Raw genomic sequence first — 19488 nt, 5'->3', positions numbered from 1 at the left:
ATGGTTTCATGTTTACATGAACATTTAGATTCAATATAATAAGAGCAAGTAATATCGGACTCAAACTTCATTACTCCTGATAAAACTGGAACGAGGAACGACTTGCTCGCCGATCAAAAAAATAAAGCAGTTTCATTAAACATGCAAGCTGTCAAGTTGGGAGCAGTCATTCGCTAGAGGGGCTGTAGCGCCCTCTCATCGATAGTTTCAGTACAAGACTGGTGTTGATACCGGAAGTAGTCACGAGAGGGCGCCGCAGCCCCTGAAAAACTGCTGTTTGAGGCACGGGCTGGGGCACTACGAACGCAGGTGTACCACCGGCGGTATGACTCGGCCCCTGAGGTACACACTGCGCTATGCCGTATGTGTGGAGCCCAAGAAGAAACTATCGAACACATCGTACTCCAATGCCCGCAACTCCCGCCGCACCCCAGAGAGGGCGCCACCCTGCCAGTGGCGCTTGGGTTTGTCCACCTGAGCGACGATAGCGAAGAGGCCAGCGACGGCACCGCAGAAGGGGAATCGAGTGTCCGGGTGACAAAGCGGCGCCTAACGCGATGGTGGGCTGTCGCGCACAATCGCGTCAAGGCGTCAGACTAACCGCGCATTCGAGCGCTCGGTTACGGTGTGCGTGGCCTGCAGGCATTGTGCAGTGGCATCGTCTAGTGTGGCACTCGTGCAGGAGTGCTCAACCGCGACATGCAAAACTGTGAACACCGAAGTGTACTCTCTTGTGTCTTTCCATGTTTTGTATGTCTTTCCCTGTTTTTTTTTGTATGTTTGTTTTAGTTGGCCGGAGCACTCATAGTGCCGACCCGGTGCAAAGGGTATGACCATTAAATCATCATCATCATCAAGCCTATAGACACGGGATTGAGTTTTGAATAGTTCGGTGTTATTAATGCGTTACTTCGTGATTTCCTTTTGTATTGCATATTGTCGTGTACTTATTTGCGGCCTAACAACGGCGGGCTCCGTGGCAACGGCGCAGCACAAAGCGGCAAAGATCAGCCCCAACACTTTGTGAGTGAGAAACATGTGCCTGAGTGGCGCAAAGGCATTGACATCAGCTTCGTAACGCATTGGAACAAGGTTTGATCCTGACCAGGGGAAGCGGTGATCTTCTTCAACAATTCGTACAAGATCGTTTTGGTCTACCCCTTTTCTCTCTTCCCGCACAACTGGTCACAGAGACTTTTGTTAAAAAGGTTTAAAATTCCTTGAGCCGTGTAAGCAGAGATAACTATTCTCCTTTCAAGCGGCTCAATGATCGTGTAGGCTCCGGGCAACATAGTTAATGGAGCTCCAGGAAACCACATGGACGAAGGCAAACTTTAGCACTGTGGGTATTTGACATTTTGGTTGCAAATGCCTAATGGTTTCCTCTTCTCTAGGAGATGGCTGTAAAATTTCTGTTAGAGTTTTCTACAATACACAAATGTAAGCATGCTTTTTCCAGGCTTACATAGCATAATTGAGACAAAATATGAGAAGAGCGTGAATTTAGTTGTCGACAACAAGTTTGTTTTGGGTGAGCGTGCCACGTATACATGAACTGTTTAAAACATCACGATGCGTCACTAATGAAATACATGGCATACTTCATGGAAGAGTTGTGTTAACTTACGTATTTAATTTACCTCCCCCTCCCCCTCCCCTCCCCACCCTACCCTCTCGCTGCAAGGGGTCCGCAATGATTCCACTGGTCCACCAGGGTTCCCCGGCACACCTACGGCTGAAAACCACCGACAAAAAGAAATGTAGACTTTTGTAAAGTCGCATACAATACAATTTTTTCATAACTGTCTTAGCCGACCACTCGCACTTCTTTTTTGAAAACTGTAACTCCCCAGGTAGTGAAAGAACTAGACCAGTGCAGCCGGAAACGTCAAGTCGGGATCGTTTTTGTGCGCTTTCCACTACTTTACAAGCTTGACTGACCAGGTCGTCGTCGCAATGAACTTTCTTGACCAGAACAGTACGCTGAAATTTCTAGGAAAGACTGGTTATTGCAGATTTCCGAGCCCGTAACTCTGGGCGTTGTCAAAAAATACATAGGACATGCCTATTTCGATTTCGGAATTTCGACTGCCACATGCCCTGGTGTCTTTCTCTTCTGCTTCATGCTCCGTTGTAGTAGAGTGACTGCGTTCCCACTGATAGCTTTCATCTATCATCCATGACTTTACCCTCACATCAGAAAGTTGGAATTTGAACCACAGAGATATCACGGACCCGTCTAAACGTTCAGCAAATATACAGCCGTTGGCATGTTCAGAACATATTTTTGGGGTGCAACCGTCGCCTTTTGGAACCTCGTCAAAAATATCATGCCACAATGTGTCCATGAGCACCGTTTCTAGCTTGGACAGCTGTTTTAGTAAGACTGCGCTTCATTGGGAGTGTTGCAACTTACACGTTTCTGCCTCCTCTTGCGCCGGTGTATGCAGACAAGTCTCGATGCGTAATAAATTGGGAACAATTTATTTGCAACAAACGCAATGCTGCTACCACCTTGTGTTCGACAGCCTTTTAAGAACAGAAGGTTACTCCCGGTGTTCAGGCCCTTTATAAAGCGGCTCCAGCATTGTGGGGATGCAGAAAGGAAACATTTCGGCTGAAGAACCTTACGGTATCAACACAGCTATCCACGTTCCATGCCCAGCTAAGCTTAGGGAGTGAGCGGGGCACTAAACGTAAACGTTTAGTAAACGTAAACGTATTTGTTTTATGAGTTGGAAGGCCCTTAAATATTGCTCGCGTTGTCATAGAAATGAACCTCAGCTGATTTTTGAATAGAAATACCGTTCTCATCAAGAGAACATAACAGGGTAGAAGCGAGATGGTCACCAGTATGAAATTCAATCCATAAAAATCTATCTAATGTCTCAAGTACATTTCCCTTCAAGCAGTACCGATGCACAACAGGAACACCCAGTACTTTTCTGAAAAGACCGGAGCCGAGCTCGGGGCTTTCGCTGAAACGTACGGGAAGACGTCCAATCGTAAAGGGCAGCCGAAACCAACCTAGGATAAAAAACACGCAAACTTAACGAAATTTATCAACTTAGACAGATGTAAAACGAAAAACATTGCACGGGATTAGTTGGAATTGACCGGCTTCTTTCGTGACAACTCTCTCCTTCTATAACCAGTAGCTGGGACAAACCTGAAGGCTACACTACATTACATCCCAGTAATAATGCAGAAATATGTCATAAATTATGCTTATGGCGAATCAAAGGAATGATATTCTTGGTTTCACGAAAAAATCTGAACATTAAGAAATCGAAGCCGTCTCGCTAAGCATACTGCCCCGAAGCGGTTCGTCTACAACACGGTGCCAATCGGAGGATTTTCTGAGAATGGGTTAAAAAAACGGGAACTTTTCTTCAAAGGCGTCGCTAAATTGCGAGCCGCAATATGTCGCCATGCCTTAACCATGGCTGCATTAGGTGTGGAACGTGATGGTATACAAGGATCAGAAGGAGTTCACAAAATGCAAGCTTCTTTTGTGCAGTGGTTGTGAAAATGGCGGAGCTGTCATTACCTCGCAGTAATAAAAGCCCGCTTAGGGAACCATTTGTGGGGCGGCAAGAAAAGTCATTCGATACCGCGACTTCCGCAGCTCAAACGCTAAGTCAAAAGGAATTTTTTCATAAGCCCGATTTAATATATGGAGATCCTTTACGTAAGTTGGACGAAGATCATATTCCGGAAAGCCGTAAGTGAGGCGCCCGTGTGCTATTGCACGGCCAAGCATTGTACAAGCCTGCTGACGGGCACCACCAAACTTATTGGATAGGCGGAGGATGGCAGGAAAGGTGTTGCGCCAAGTGGCTTTCAGATTAAGGATCCATTTACGGGGCTATTGCATCTGCTAATGGGCCGGCCGAGAAGACGAATGGTGCAGTTATGAGAATCCAGCTGCGTATCCTCGATCTGGATGGAAATGATCTGATCTGAATTCGTGCCATTTTTGCCGTCAACGCTGAGTAGCTCTGTTTTAATAGATGATAGCCGTAATTGGAGCTGGGAAAGGGAGCGTTCAAGCCTTATACGTCAGCCTGGAGTTCCGTTTGCACGGGATCTTTAGAAGGGTAGTCTTTAGCTTCTACGTCATCACCACTACGTCATCCGCATAAAAGTCACACCGAGCAGCAGTGTCTTGTTCAAGTGTTCATGCCACCCGATTCATGGCTAGGTTAAACAAAATTGGAGCTAAGATGGAGCCTTGTGGAACACCGCGATCTAAATAGAAAGTGGTCGGCTGGTGTATGGAAGCATTTAGTTGAATGGGTTGATGCTAAAGGAACTTTAGTACCCAATTTTGAGCGTTTCGACTGGGGAACGCACCAGCCAATTCCTGCAATATGCCCGATTGACTAACATTATCTAAAGCTGTGTAAATATCCAGTGCAATCACATAATCTCGCAAATCCGTGTGAGCAGTTCTGTTAATGACGCGACGTAGGAGCCATAGGTAGTCATGAGTGCTCAGATGGGGTTGGAAGCCTGTGAGAGCGGGGTGGAACCATCCTGAGCACTCAAGGTGGTGCATTAGTCAATTGTTTATCATTCTCTCGATCAGTTTACATAGGACCGGAGTTAATGCTACTGGACGCAAGTTCTGGGGGGTATTTGGGCCCTTACCAGGCTTAGGTATTGGATGAATGATGGTAATGTTCTCCGTACAATTAGTGGTCTTCTTCAATTCACCCCTGTGGACATTCTTCACCAAATTGTACCCCTTCCCTCCCTTGATACCCTGCTCGAAGAGACCAAGCTACGTCTTAAGGAACATCTTGAGCAGTCCCCCCAACGAAAGGCTATCGGCTCATGGGACTATATGGACAGTAAATTCGACCCCACTCGTTACCCAGTGTACTTTCCGCCCTGGCAGCGCCCTGCGATTGCATCCTTCGGCGTCGCCCTATACCTCGGTGGCCGGTGAGAGCACGCGAGTTATACGTTCCCACTATCCAGAACGACAAGATGGAGAACGAAGTCGACATCTTCACGGACGCCGCCGTGCGCGGCAATGAGGCTGCAATCGCATGTTCATCTTCGGACGCCCTTTTGCTAAATGGTTCCCCCCGAAGATCTCCAGTACATATGGCCTAGCTGAAGAAGCTTAACTTATGAGTGTCCTGGGGGCGGTCTATTCCATCCGCGACCATTGTGACTCACTCTCATCCCGGAAATTTCGCATCATTACGGGTTCTCACGTCGCCCTTTAAGGAATATAAACGAACATTTTCACCTTATTATACGGCCACGAATATACTACATGCCATCCGAGACCTTCAACTGGAAGGCATCGCCATCCGCATCGTCTGGTCCACGGGACACATTCCTGGGTCACATGGTAACCACGCGGCTCACACCGCCGCCCGGGGGAGACTTGAAACACGTCCAGTGGTTTCCAGTGCCCTATTGCAGCACCTACCACGACCAGACTGGCAACTTTACCTGCGAAAATTCAAGGCAGATAGTCGCAAGAGGCTTCAAGATACCACCCCGGTGGGTGTACTGGGCCCGCTAAAGACGCTCTCACGCTCGCGGGAGGTGGTAGGTAATAGGATTTATGCTAACACGGCCCTAACACCTCATGTACTACATAAATGGACCCACGGAGCCAGCTCGCACATCCAACGCTGGTCGTATTGTGACGCGAAGTGCATCCCTAACCTGTATCATTTGATATGGCACTGTGCGCACTTCAAGACCGGTCGCGAGCCACTATTGGACCTCGGTTATCCACCCGGAGATGAAGAGCGCATCTGCAATGCGTTCGAGAGGACCCCTCAGTGCTGGAGAAAGTTATTGAATACGCACTAACCAGTGGTCTCTACAAGTTGGTGTAATAACCTGGACCGATACCTATGAAAAATCGTCGCATCTATCTCTTCGCGAAATTTGCGAACTATATGTTCACGGAATTTAAAATTCCATCCACCATTTCAAGTGATTGAACCTTGAACAGTGTTCTTTTTTCGATTGTTCCCTCCCTTCCTTCGTGTCCCTCTCCTTCCCCAACAGGGCATTAATGCCCCCTCTGATAATAATGGCATTCCTCCTCCTCCATAAGCCCAAAGGCCCTAAAACCACCAGGGCATCTCCGAAACTATAGCCACTTCTGTTTTATATTTAGAGTATCGAAGCCTCAAAAAGAAACGTAAAAAACCTAACGTAGTTTGAATTATGTGTAATATGCGTAGTATGTGTAAATTCGTACAATGTGCAAAAACCGGATATAGTTAAATGCATATTTTTTTCTTTGCGGTCCCATCGCCCCACTTTGATATATGAGCATAAATGTGAGATTAAGACGTGCATTTATGTTGTTTTTATAGTGCCTATAAATGCGTATTTTGGCGTTTACGCCAAAACGCCTAGAAATGCTTATAAATGTCTATTTTCAAAATCGGCGCCTATATGAACACAATTTAGCCTCAACTTTCGAGTTCAAGTGCAGTGTTAGATCGTATTCGTGTTACCGAGCAGCTAGCATGAACTGTTCCGAACGACATGTTGATTCATAACCGAGCTTTCACACATTCGTTTAAAAAAATACCGCTGATTGCCTCCCCTCCCTTGGCTTGGTTTCGCGTGATAGATCTCTATTCTTTCTTCTTTCCTTCTGTTTACCTGTCTTTTAAAAACTGTTTTTGACTTCGGCCCAGTTTGCTTATTTTTAATTGGCGTCACCCGTGATACGTATGTGGTACGGGTTGGGCTTTTATTTTACTTTATAGACCTTTATTCTGTCTGTCTGTCTGTCTGTCTGTTCCGAATTCTTGGCGTTCAACCCAGTCCCCTGGTTCAACCAAATCCCGCAAAACCACTGCTAGCAGCAGTGAAGTGGGACGTTCATTCTTAGGGACTAGAGGCACAATTTCTAATCCAAAAATTTGGAGATGGTGGTAGTTTGCTATTGTTTCCACAATTTTCACAGTGCTTCTTAGGCTACGGTCCACGTTCTCTCCAAACAGATTTCTTCAAACGCGTGCAGTCGCTTCCTCGTTTATAAAAACCTACTCAAATTCAACTATATTTTCAACACAACAGTTGATAATCGAACAATTGTTTGTTAGCAGAGCATTCTGATATTGAGATGCCAACGACGAAAGCACTGCGAAGCTGCATTTCCTTACGCCTTAAAAATCACACTACCAACGGGCTCCGTAGCACTCTTTTCCATCAAAAATGAGTTCGGCTGCTAAATACCTTTTGAAAATGCCCTTTAAATCTGTCGAAAAGTTTTTCGAAGTTTTGGGACGTCTTGCCAGATGAATTCGAAAAATATCATTGCAAATGAGAAAATTGTGGGAGTTCTACCTAACAGCCACCATGTGAGAGCATGTTACCTTTTTTACAAATCGTAGTGTGTCGAGTTTATTATTTGTGTGTATTTTTGTTGTGTTGTAATTAGATTGCGCCAGGCAGACATCGCGAACCAATTTTTGAAAACTGTATTTCGAGCTCTGAAGTGTTTTTTTTTTGCATAAAAATTTGACTATCTGCCAACGGGTTGCCATATATTCCAGTAGTGTTATGGGAGAACTGAACGGCTATGTCCAACTGTTTCTGCCGTTGTACCAGCATAAAAGATAGCACTTTTACTTTTTGGTTTTCTTGTCATAAATTCAGGTCCCGCACGTCTTCGCTCGAAATTATTTGCATTCGTTTAAAATTTAGAGTGCCTATATTTACGACACTGGATACTTAAGGCGTTGTTCTGCCTGCCTACTGTCGGTGCCTAAAATGGTGAAAAATGCGGCCTCTAGTAATTTGTAATATGCGAAGAATGACGGTGGACTCTGCAAGCACTCGATAGACATGGCTTGAGATCTTTGGAAGAGGCTTTCGATGTGCAGTGGACACAACCAGGCTGCCGCTACTGCTGCTGCTGTTGATGATTATGTTGATTATGGTGATGTGTAATATGGGCCAAATGCTTTATTTGAGGTGTGCGGGACGCGGGTTTTCGGAAGCAGAAAAAAACGTTGGTGGAGGGGACAACTTTCGCGAGCGTTTTATGTGGCATAAAGCCAGTCGTTGCTAGCGTGGAGGAAAGACCACATGTAACGAGATGGACGTAATTACCCAATTTCGGCCATTGCGGTGAGTTACGTTGCTCGAGGTCCAAGGCTTTATGGTGTCTTCGTCAAGGAGAATAACACCTCGTGGGCCCCTGATTGCCGCGTCGTTTACTGCGCAACTCAGTAATCGGGCCACAGTCGCCGAAACTCGGGGAGCGCACTGTGGGCCGCTTTCTGCAGTTAACGTCCCTGTGGTCCCTGTATTTAGCTAAATGACGACCAGCCACGGCGGAGGCATTTTTCCGACGGCACCGAAAGCTCGTTATGGCCGGCCCATCAGGCCCCCCTATTCTCGGCCAAGTTCGCGGTGCTTGGGTCGGCCCGGTTTTTTATCTCCGTGCCTAAAAATTTTAGCGGAGGAATGTGGCTAGTGGCTTGACTTGGCTCAAGAGCGAAGTCTTTATCTGTCTCTAGAAGGATCTGAACCCGGTGGGTGAACTTAAGTGTTTTTCCCGACTACTTAAGGCTACGTATCACGAATGAAAATTTCTGTTAGTTTTTTACTAGCAAATGCAGTTGAAACAAGGAAACAAAGCGTCAAAAGTGAAGTATTGAGACAATACTGAATTTAATTAGCTGATGCCTATTAGTGGACGAACGCGGTAAGCTTGACTGGTTGGTTCATTATTACGCGAAAATGACAAACCAAGGTCAGTGGCGCTCCACAGGGAAGAGAAACGGAAACACTGTGGCCGTCCTTGCGTTTGTGATGCAGTTATGCGGGCAGCGCTACTTTGACTGTTTTTTTATACTCATACATGTGTTGCGCCTGATTTATTTCTGGGGTAAGACCTAAAATACATTGCTGTAGCTACGTGCTAAAAAGTACAATGGGCACTTAAAACTTTCTTCAAATACTGTTTGGGAGAGCCCTCATTTTTTCTGCGCATTGCAGGTTGCATGTCATTTTCAGGGGTAGCTCATTATATCCGACTTTTAGTTACGTCCATACCCACTCCTCTTTTGGGCAAAGTATAGACCTGCAGTATAAATAAATAAATAAATAAATAAATAAATAAATAAATAAATAAATAAATAAATAAATAAATAAATAAATAAATGAATGAATGAATGAATGAATGAATGAATGAATAAATAAATAAATAAATAAATAAATAAATAAATAAATAAATAAATAAATAAATAAATAAATAAATAAATAAATAAATAAATAAATAAATAAATAAATAAATAAATAAATAAATAAATAAATAAATGCGCCTCTAATAAATGCACCTGCTGCGACAAGTCTTGCAACAGGGGACGACACGGCCATAATCAGGAATATGTTGTACCATACTTACGAATTAGTAAAATAAGCAAGATTCTTTATAACATTACCAGTGAATGCGGGTGAAATGTGGGTTGTCATTCTGTACGTTGCAGGCTCACACAGGCTCATAGATTTCAACGCCACCCTGTTCGGTTTCCAAGTTTCAGTGCCGCTTTATTCGCCCCACTGCACCAATACCAACTACACCGGTCCTGTAAACGAAAGCCTGGCATCGTCGTTCACGATATAGCTTCGTACTATGTTAGCACGAGATCCGCAGCGTTGCCCGATGCCATGCACGTACCAAGTGATATGTGGGAGCGTCTGCTCTTCCCACTGACATGAAAAATGTCTACTTCACCACCACCTGGCACAACTCGACAGGGCGGCGAGCCAGAGTAAGTGCGCTGCGAAACTGACCGGTCCTTTTTTCTCTCCCCCTTGGCTCCTCTAGAATTCTGCTGTCCTTGAGAACCAATTACCACCTGGGGTATTCCGTCTTCCAACGCCCTATTACACGAAGGGGGGCATTTGTCTTTCCATCCCTCTTCGCTTTCTGGCATAGAACAAGGCATAATTCGAAAAAAATAACAGAGGCAAAACAAATAGGCATGAGGCACAATGCACGGGAAGTATAAGTGAAGCTATAGAAACAAAGTTTGCTAGGGCAGTCAAAAGCGCGGGTAATTGAGTCATTCCAATCCTTTGCAACAAAAGCTGGGATGTTGGTGCATGAAACACGAATGCGTACTAGCGTAAAAATGTGGGGGCTTAAAATTATCGGTTTTATTTCTCAATTCATAGAAGAAGCGGCTCTTGAACGCACATTCGCTCGGCGGACTTAGAACTCGGTAGATTGGATAGCCAGCTTTTCAGACGTTAACTTTACATGTGTTGACAAATGTGGTATGTACCGAAAGTATGAGAAACAAAAAATATAATTATTACCGATCTACTTTAGACAAGAAGCCATGGACGACTGATGGAACCAGACGCCGTTGACGCAAGAGTTTAATAACTGTTCGAACAGTTGATTTCGGTGTAAAAAATGGGAAGTTTTCACGCTGGGTTTGACACTATACACGTTACCGCTGCTAGCCTTGAACAAGAAAAGTTTTCGAGGTAAGGGGTTTGTGCTATTCAATCATAGTCACGTGAACACCCTTAAAGTTGAAAGTACGAGGAGTGCTGGCAGCTTCAGGAAGAAAATTCAGTCATTCGGACAGCCATTAATCATACCCGGAGGTTCACGTCGCGCTACACTATTTGAAAGGCAAAAAATAACGAAACCTCCGACTATTCATTCGCAAAACCATTCGTAAAATGCAGCCACACCCCCAAATTTCAATGAAACTTGCACTCACATGCAAGGCTTGAATGGCGAAGATGTAGTAGGTGAGAACTGCCGGACACACAGTTAAGTTTTAGCATCATTGTTTATTTGCTTATTTTCGGTGCTAGTAATTCTCGTGATCTGCATCGAAGAGGTCGTCGTCTCCTTCGCGGCGAGTAGTGGATGCAAAGTCATCCTCAGCATTGTAGACTTCTGCCAGGTCTTCGTCATCGAGTCGAGGCAGAGGTAGCGGGATCTGCAAGTCATCTCTGCAAGGAGGGGCACACTCGTATCTATGTCTAACGGCTTCTCGAGAATGCGGCGGCTGCGGTGACCTCTCACAAGCAAGGTGTCTTTTAGAGGCTGCCGCGCGCGAGATTTCTTCTATGGTACCAAGGGCATGCGCATGACGACACCAGGACGAACGAACGAGGGGCGTACGCTAGGACGTGTCTTTCTCGTTCCGTGCAAGTGTTGGCGCGTTAACGATAAATGTTTGAGTTTTTTAAAGACGATAGTCTTTCTTGGGCTACTATGACCCAGAAATTTTGTTCTCTCGGTATGTCTGTTTGTCTGTCTGCCTGTCTGTCTGTGACTTGATCAGGCCACAAGGCCAAAGTGAAACAACATCTGCCCAATTATCTTATATACTCACAGCCGAATCTAAACGTCCAAGTGCGGTGTCAGAGTTCATACTTGCTAACACTGTTGAACAAGAACTTGACATTACGCAAACATAAGGCAAAACATCAATACATAAGGAATATTTGCAGTGTTTCTTCATTAAAAATTTCCTGGATGCTTGGTTTTTGCGATAGCAAATGATATTCTACATCTACTGCAGAAAACTGTCCCCTGCTTTTGCCCGCGCCACCTCCTGGAGTCAGAGAAGAAATCCCACGGCAACAGCAATGAAAGGTTCCACTAGATAGGTTCCACGTTCTGCTTGGAACGCACGTTGAGTAGAGCAACGTGGTTCTATAAACCTTCAAGTAGGACGCCTCGATTCACGCGCGTCTCCGCCGTACTGCAGCGCTGGCATCGAGGAACCAGGCCTGTAGCAGTAGTACGCGGTACATTTAAATTGACTTGAGCAAACCTTTAGTGTTTACCTTGGGGGGAGCGCGATGAAAGAGAAACAGCATGAGAGGTAAGCGGGAAAGGAAAGGGAGGCATTTAGTTGGCAAATGTCGACGAAGACTATCGTCTTTTGCCGACATTTGCAACAAAAGCAGCAGATACACGGCCAAATTTTTTTCTAAAGTCACTGCGCGAGCCGGAGACTCGGCGGTAGCCGCGACGTACGCCCTCACGAGCGTCCGGCATTTTCTCAGTATTTTTTCTAGCTACGGCGAACGTATACGGCTTGCGCAACAGCTCCGCGGTTAAAAAAAATACAGTCGTCTTCTCGTTGTCTGCGCTACAATGGTCAAATCAAGAACGTGTTCCGGCTGCTCACGTGGAGGCTAATCAGCGCTTAGCGGCAGCAGGCTTCGAAGCTGTGGAAGCAAAACAAACGGCAACTGCCGACACGATGACTTCGAAAGCAATAGGGGTCTGCTGGTTGTTGATTTTGCACAGCCTTCTGCGTCAGGGAAAGTCGGAAAAACAGCTACGTTTCCTTCGCTGCTATGAGCAGCCAAACCGTACCAGCTGAATCTTTCCTGGTCCTTGTTGTAGCGTCAATAAAACTGGCTGCTTCAAACAGTAATTTAAGTCCGGAACCATACTTTTGCGGGGCTAACTATCAGGCTTGTTAAGAAGCTATTTCACGGTCCAAGGACTTATGTGCTTGTATGCGGGTGACTGAATGACACCGCACACTCCTTTTCTCATTCACAACCCGGCTTCTATTGTGCACAACCTTGCAATAATATTTTCTCCAGTCAGCGCAACATGCTTTACACTATAAAACTTTTGACACCTCTGTGTGGTGTAGCAGAACTTCTAATATCATTCGCTGGGTTTCTATTTTTAAACAACGCCACTGACTCCGTTACTGCCCTCGCTGTTATGAACTCCCCAGCGGCGTCGAAAAATTCGGAACGCCGAGTCGTGTAACGATCTTGTTGACCCCCTCGCGTACTTCCCCGTGATAAGTAGGTTTCCATCCGACTGAAAATCTTTCTGCGGAACGTCATTCGTCTTAGGTCAATCGAATTTCCGATCGCAGTAAAGAAATCCAATCGAAGCAGTCTCGGCTGCGACAATGAAAATATAGGATCATCACGACTGCCTTCGACTTTAAGCTCCTTCAAACTACTGCGGAATTTATTGATCTCTAGACTGCCCGAGTTTCCTTTGCCCCGTTTTTTTTTTTTTTTGAAGTTGCCGTTTTTTTAGGGCTTGAAGACTTAAAGCAGGTGATATGAGCCCTTCAAGCGAAATTGATATCATTACGAGAAAGCCTCACGGCTGATGCCTGAAACCACTGGGCTCCGACGTTTACCAAGTTTCCGGCGTGCGCTTGTAAGCTTGCTTAGACCAATAAATAACGGGGTGTCGTAAAACACACGCACATGAAGTAGGCTTCTTTTTAATTCAGATAGCTCTTTTGGTGTTTGTAGTACCCTACAAGCTTGTCTGCTTCCTTTTGGGGAAGTGGGAAGAAAGGCACTAGAAGCACATGGGCAGAAATAAAAAGAACAACCTGCAAGAATTCGCCTGAAGAAAGAACGTAGCTTCACTTTGAGCAGAGGTAGCGCAATGGGCAGTTATAGAAGTAGACCATATTCATCCAGAGTGGAAAACACCAGTTCAAGGTGTTCGCGAATCTACGGTCCTCGAATAGTAATTAAGGATCTATGGTCCCCTAATAGTACCTAATGACCCCGGTCTTTGATCTAAGCGCTCAGCGCTGTGAAGGCAGCGCGATATCGGTGCCATGTAGGACACACAATCCAATAAACTATGTTAAAATCTGTATACAGAAAAAACATTTATTCTTCGAGGGATTTGTTGTTGGCCCACAGCGAAAAAGGCAACCATCTGTATAAGCTGTGTATAGACCGACGCAATGGTGCGGTTTCCAGGGGATTAGGAAGACGTCCTTCAATTTTTTACTTAAACTATGCGCTATTAATCTACAAAAAACATCAGTGCCCTTCCACTGTGTGAGGATGGATGACCAGTGGAGGTGGGATAAGTGCAAGGCGGGCACGGGCTTAAACACGTTGGTTTGTAATTTTGCGATTGGGCATACTTCCTAGCTAATTAGCTGAATGGAACTTCGAAGGGCTAAAGTTATACTCAAGGGGACAAGCATAAGGCTGCCTGTTTCACTCCCCCGTCGTAGGCATCCCACTTTCTGTAACACGCCAACCCATATCTAGTTACTGCGAAGGACAGCAATCAGATCGCATCGTCGGTAAGACGTCCACGTTGGAATCTCGCCCCCCTCACCAGCAGACGGGTATTTAACGGTGAGCGCGTGAGACCTGCCTGCGGTTGCACGCCCCCTCCCTCCAAATGCACGCATAAAAATTGCAGAGGGAAATAGACGCCATGCGTGGCGAGCAGTGTGCACGACTAGGGAAAGAGGCGGAGGGGGTGGAGAGGAGTACAGAGTTGGGCTTTAACCTCACCCCTCCGTAGATGGCCATGCTTCACTACTGAACGCCAATCTGAGAAAGCCAGCTTACACCAAGCTTGCCCCAATCTTGCCCCAAGCTTGCCCCAATACAAATGCAGTGCCGGGAAGACATTTTTCAAGGGAAATTTGACATACCAAAAAAGGGAGGGCGCAAGACCGGTTCAGAGCGCAGCTCTCCACCCGGCCCCTCCTGTGGTTTCGCGGCGTCCGTCGCCGTCGTCCCTTGATATAAGGTAGGGAACGAGGGGGAAACCGACGAGACAGTGAGGAGGAAAGCGGTGGAGGAGAGTGCGGCGAAATAGTAAGCAGGAAAGCGGAGTGTCGCGGTTGCGCGAGAGACGTGCTCCCCTGCGCTGACCCGCTACGAGATGGCGCCACAGCAGCGTGCGCCGTCCTGTGTTCGCCGGTGAAGCGACCACCATACAGTTTGTTACTTCATACGCAAGAGAGGAATCTGGCGCTAGCGTCTATGCGGCTCACATCAAGGCCATCTGGGGGGTCATGGCCCGCCATTTGGCTGTGCGCTTCCATTAGTTTCATCATTGGCTTGGATTGAAACATTTTAATACACGCAAATTTAAATACAATGCCACAAAAAGTTATCTAAGGGTGTTTAATTATATATATATATATATATATATATATATATATATATATATATATATATATATATATATATATATATATATATATTTTAAAATAAAACACGCTGTTTTAAAGCTTAAAGGAGCCATGAAGAGAAAACAAAAGTTTGTTTTATTCGAAAGATTAGGTGTTTCATAGTACCCCAAGCGCTTTCCCGGAAGCAAATGATGCTTTATTCACTGATAAATAAGGCAATTTAAGCCAAAATTTTAAATCTCCCGCTAAAATTGAACATTCCGTGACGTGTACAATGGCGTCATAGAGCCGGTCCATGAAACAGATACTTAGTATGTCGACTCCATATAGCACCCACACGCGGGAGTCGATCGAGACGGCGGCCATTTTAAAAATACTAGTAAAACCTAGTGCACCCGCAGCCCTAGTCATGGAATCGCCTGGTCCGGAGAACAAAACTCTCGCCGAGGAGCTCGGGCTTGCATTTAACAACCTCACACCACAAAAACCCTCAATGCTTCTAAGTGCACGAGCGGCAAGAGTTGTGGGAAAAGCGGTGGACGTGAAAGCGACCATTCCGCGATAGCCACAACAGACGAACGCCCACCCGTCGGCACCGCTGCCTCGTCAGCCCCGTCGCGACGGACGAATATAGACTGGTACGTATGTGCCGTATTTTGATTACGGTTAATAATAGTTCAATTTCAGTAGCAGTATCACTTATGCCAGTTGGCCGGTGTCGTGTATGGAAAGCCGTTCGCGCGAGCTCTCTGCTTCGACCAGAAAGATACGAGCGTCAATGCGCGGTGTTTACAGCATTTTCCCCAAGGTCAGAGCGATTTGACGAAGTCGGCAACGAGCGCCAGCATGTTCCAGGAGTGAGCTAACGTAAGGGTCCCTGCCGTAACTGAACAAACTGAAGTTTTCAGTGGTTGTAAACTGGAAACGAGCTCGTAACGACAGCAGCAAACCAACACCATTCGAAACTTACGCGACGACTGGCACTATCTCGTCGCTTCTTGCTGTTCCTTACGCCCCTCGTTTCTATTTTTACCTTTGCTGGTTGGCGATATGACGGCCAACCTCCTGTGAAGGGATTACGATACGAAGCAAGGTCGCGGCTGTGCGTGCTGGAACGGTTCGTTGGCCCCGAAGAGCCTCGAACCCGAAAATTCGTCTGCGCGACGGCGAGATGTCGAGCTCGGCCGGCGCGCTAGTTTCGTACGCATTGGCGCACACGCTTGCGAGTTCGTTCGGACCTTCAACCGTTTATTCCACCGTTCTTTGTCATAAAAAGAATGTGCAGTATGTTTCACGGGCATTTAGCTCGCTATGCAAGCTGTAAGCCCTGCCTAACATGCGTTTGCTTTTGCCGGCCTCCGCCAATCGCAGAGCTTAGCCCATGTGACGGCATAGGTTCTGTTGCGGGAAATGAGCTGGTGGGTCGCATGACCATTCCCGTTTTTCCTAATTATGTAGCTTATTTGAGCGAAGTTTGCGTTATAAGTGGTGTCGTTATGGTTCTAACGAGGCAATCTTTCGAATGAACCAAACTTGTGTTTTCTCTTCATGGCTCCTTTAAGATATAAAAATAAAGCTTGTACTTTTTACTGGAAGTATGCCAAATGGTTATGCATAATATTTTGCAGACCAAGCTGGCAGTTCGAATAGTGTAAAATTTTGGGAGAAACTCATTAGACTTACTTTGCAAACATTTCAAATAATAAATTGGTTGAAAAGCCCAGCAGGGGTTTATGCCCTCACCTATGAAAACACCGGCTTCGCATTATTTTCGCAAGTGTTTTGGTAACAGATCGTATGCTACAACTTTCGCGCCGGTGAATTGTCCGCTCAGCCAAAATGTCCGGGTGCTGTTAACAAATACACTGCCACTCCAAAAAAAGAACCTGGAAGCGCACTCTTATAAGCACAAACTAACGCGTTTGCATTGTGGGTTTGTAGTTGTGTAAATATGTAACGATGGTCACTCGCTGGCACCCGTACTCCCAGTTGCTTTACAATGAAGCCCAGCTGTCTTCGCACGAACTAATGAAGCGAATTTTGAGTTTCCAAGTAAAGCGAGAGAAGCGAGGCGAGTTTTGGCCATTTCAGCTGGAGCGGGTACCTCGTAGACATAGAAATGCATAGTCAAGAAAGCAAACCCACGAAGAAGCTTAAGAATCCGATAGACATTCCAAGCCAGCAGCCGTGGTCTTCCTATAAGGCCATATCCATTCCACGTCGACTTGGATTTCCAGGCGCAGCTTCCTCTCTAGTATACTTACTAAGAAACTCTATGGCGACCACGAAGGCGTGCGGCGAGCGCACCGAAGGATACCATATATGGAACCAAAGTGGTGCATGAGAGGCGGCGCTGTTTGATGCGCGGCTGTGGACCGCTCCCACTCGCTGGCTCCCGCGACGTACCCATTAGCTGGCAGTCGGACCGTGGTCCACTCCGTTTGCGGCGGCTCATGGGCAATGTTCCGCACGAAGCAAATTATCCGCGCTGTCCACGCCACTCATAGCAATGTCTCGCACAAAAAACAGTTTGTCACGGTGAAGCTGTACAGAAAGTCTGCATTTGGCAACACAACCCAAGCGAGCGTGGCCGTATGAGCACGCAGAAGCGCCAACATCGCGCCGCACAATCGGGAAGGTCGCATATATGGTACGACCAGAAATAATTGATGTGGCGATGACTAACTGAAAACAATCAATGCTTTTCGTGTCGTGTTAAGGCCGTGGCTAAATTTTTATCGGCCAAGCGTTGACATACAGCGGCCAGGTGGCTGAGATGGACGGGTGGCCAGGTGGACGGCTTCCCGCAGGGAACGAGGAAGGAACGCCACCCCTCTCTCACGTTGAACTGGTTTCACTCGCCACTCAACCACGGCCGTGTGCCGCCAAGGAACTGCTTGCCGAGTAGATTGAAAAGTTTTCACGCTAAAAAATAAATAAATAAATATAGTATAAAAAACAGAATAGAGCGCTTTTTACACTATCCTGACAAAAGTGATGCTATCAAAGTACGCGTCACTATCGCGGGGACTTGAAAAAAAGTTGACCGCATATCGCCTTGCTTCGCTGCAAATGTCTTCGAAAGGCGCCTTCTGTCAAAACAAACTCTCTTCTGTGACCTCCCACCGCCTACGTTCTTTCCTCCCTGTCACTCCTCCCATGATGATGCATATATATACAGCCACTTAATTAGTGGCATGCAATGGATCTCTGCTCAATGCAATTAAAGTTTCTCGGCTTCGCACTGCTCGCGAGTCATTTGCAGGGACCTTCTTTTGACGTAACCCGAGTCGATATTTTTGTTTTAATGTTTTCTATCACCTCACCTCTCTTCGACACCGTTTGAGGGGGTTGTTTTCTTTGTTTGATACCGTTAAAACCGCCACTGGACCAATGCAGTATGCGGTTCATAATCCATCAAAGATAATACAAGCCAGCAGTGTTTATGTTCTAAAACCTCTAAACGGAATTCACAGCTCCGCGTAGTTGGACCACCTACTGTGGGGCTCAGTTACCCAGTCATGTAACCAGAAATTGCAGCCTGGCTGAAGATTGGTGGCGAGTGCAGTACCGAAATTATAATTACTTCACATCTCTGTCTGCTTACAGATATGGCTGTGCCTTTAACTGTTTTGGTGTTTCTGTGGCTAGGTGTTCGAGGTATTTTTTTTCTCATTTCAGTTTCCCTTGGGCTTCAAGACCCATTCGTTGCGCGCGCACCAAGTGTTGCTCCACAGCTCTGAATAGCGTCAACCAGCCAACGGATATAAACAATGGGGTTGACATTTGCGTCACTACTGTTGCTCAGACTACTTTTGGGAAAAGCTGTGCAGCAGAAGCTTCACGCAGTGGATGTGGCACAGATGGAGAAAGATGAAGACGACAACCGGTGTAGCTCCCAGCGAGAGATGAGTATCAGTCGGCTAATGTTTCTCCTCTGCAGGGCTTCCTCCGTCTTGTTAAACTTTGGTCCACACTACCAAGGAAGAGGAAGATACATACGGGCGAGTGCTCTTCATGTGTACTTTTCTCGGCATTTGTTTGCGTACCGCTAAGTTCCACGACTACTCTATTCTTACTGGGCTATCTCTCTGTGATCCTCCCTAGAGCTCTTTGCACATAGTGTAAGCATACGTGTCCTAACCCCATCTACCTCATTCAATCTCGATGTTCTGAATCAGTGGCCGTCTTGCGCAGACGGATCTGGCATTCGCTGCGAAGCTCCGTCTCCTCCTGCTATCGGTCTCCAAGTGACCTCAGGACGTGCGTTAGGGAATCGAAGCTTTATTCGAGCTCACAGAGATTGCTGACGATGATAATCGCACCTTAAAAACTGATTCGGGGGTTTCGAACACGGAACAAAGAGAGCACCTCGGAGTCTCAGCCAAGTCGGCTGTAAGTACCCGGCTGCTCGGTTCTGCGTCGAGGCAGCAGCAGGGCTAGCTCAACTTTCTTCAAATAAAGTACCAGCTCGGCTACATACGTCTATTGTGCAGATGAATAGTTGAGTGATTCAAATTTACTGACATCTGGATATTGTTTGCCGCTGAATGGGGGTAAAATT

This window comes from Haemaphysalis longicornis, unplaced genomic scaffold (assembly GCF_048455015.1).
Source record: "Haemaphysalis longicornis isolate Haplotype H1 unplaced genomic scaffold, Haemaphysalis longicornis Haplotype H1 scaffold_3, whole genome shotgun sequence".
Lineage (NCBI taxonomy): Eukaryota > Metazoa > Arthropoda > Arachnida > Ixodida > Ixodidae > Haemaphysalis > Haemaphysalis longicornis.
Note: the sequence above shows the minus strand (reverse complement) of the source record.